Source organism: Myotis davidii, unplaced genomic scaffold (genome assembly GCF_000327345.1).
Source record: "Myotis davidii unplaced genomic scaffold, ASM32734v1 scaffold4472, whole genome shotgun sequence".
Taxonomy (NCBI): Eukaryota; Metazoa; Chordata; class Mammalia; order Chiroptera; family Vespertilionidae; genus Myotis; species Myotis davidii.
The window spans coordinates 16602-18145 of record NW_006283806.1 but is presented as its reverse complement, the minus strand read 5'-3'; the positions used below and the strand labels follow the sequence as shown (position 1 = coordinate 18145).

Sequence of the window (1544 nt, the reverse complement as noted above, 5' to 3'; positions counted from 1 at the left end):
CCCAATCGGCCCTACCCTGAGCATGACTGAGGGTGGCATCGCACCTCCCGATCCGCCCTGCTCTGTGCATGACAGGGGGCGGCGCCCCCAACTCCCCAATCGGCCCTGCTCTGAGCCCGACCAGGGGCTGCACCCAGGGATTGGGCCTGCCCTCTGCCACCCGGGAGCAGGCCTAAGCCAGCAGGGCATTATCTCTCGAGGGGTCCCAGACTGCGAGAGGGCACAGGCCGGGCTGAGGGACCCCCCTCCCCCCCGAACGCACAAATTTTTGTGCACCGGGCCTCTAGTCTTTATATATAAAGAGTTAATATGCAAATTTGTCCGGGGCTCCGGACCAGTCACAAACGAATTTGCATATTACCTCTTTATAGGCTGCAAGCGCAGATGAGGGGGTATGGGGACTGCTGTGGGGTGAGCCAAGCCATGGATGGCACAGGCAAGCAACAGGCCCTCAGAAAGCAAGGAGCACGGCCGCAGAGAACAGGAAGCAGGACCAGCCAGTCCAGGGTGATGATCAGGTCTGAAGAGAGCAGAGCAGGGCCTGCCAGCGTTGCAGGGAAGAGCAGGTCCACAGAGAGATGGGTGGAGCAGGCCCGTAGAGGAAACAGGAGCCAAGAGACAGGGGGGCGTGCCCAGGTCGCCTCTGTACAATGATACTCACATTTCCACGTTCTCCAAACTTTTTGTGAGATCACTCTATAACAAAAGAAAACAAAAAATGTTTCAAATGATTAATTCAATTGTATTGCTTTTATCTTTTTCTTATTTTTAATTCTCACCCAAATATGCTTTTTTGTTTGGTTGGTTTGTTTTCTAAATAAAGAGGGAAAAAGAGAGAGAGAGAGAGAGAGAGAGACACCACTGTGAGAGAGAAACATTAATTGCTGGTGCCATGACTGGAGATTGAACCCAAAACATAGGTATGCGCCCTGACCAGGAATCAAACCCTCCACCTTTTGGTGTATGGGACAACACTACAACCAACTGAACCACCTGGCCAGGGTCCTATTGCTTTTTCCTGCTTTACCTCCTCCTATACTTCTAGCCGGTTCTTTACCACAGTTCCTTACCATAAGCTCATCAATCTTTGTATTCTTATAAACCCTGCTACCCAGTTTACTTGCCTATATCAATGTTCTCATCTATTATAGCAACCAGACAGACATGGCCATTGTAGGGCATGTTCTGAAGAAGCACTGATTCTCCAGGTACAGAAGATGGCTTCCCTGCTGATCCTCTGGGCGGCAGAGCTCAGCAAGAAGGCATGCATCCCATCAGTCACAGCGCTAATCACGACACAGATGGAGCCCAGGGATCTAGTTTAAAACAGTTCCCCAAGGGTTTCTGATCTGATCACCAGTTAAAAAGTGCAATGCTGCCAAACCGGTTTGGTTCAGTAGATAGAGCATTGGCCTGTGGACTGAAAGATCTCAGGTTTGATTCTGGTTAAGGGCATGTACCTTGGTTGTGGGCACATCCCCAGTAGGGAGTGTGCAAGGAGGCAGCTGAATTGATATTTCTCTCTTTCCGATGTTTCTAACTCT

At 50.5% G+C, this 1544-nt stretch overlaps 1 long non-coding RNA gene across 1 annotated transcript in view; it reads right to left on the bottom strand.

Moving 5' to 3' along the window:
- Positions 1–347: 347 nt before the first annotated feature.
- LOC107184006 overlaps positions 348–1544 on the bottom strand; it is a 5685-nt gene continuing 4488 nt past the window's right edge. Inside the window, exons 4-5 of the long non-coding RNA XR_001514824.1 lie at positions 650–696; positions 348–361 (exon numbers count right to left, since the gene is read on the bottom strand). This is a non-coding gene — a long non-coding RNA (uncharacterized LOC107184006). The remainder of the gene's footprint in view (positions 362–649; positions 697–1544) is intronic.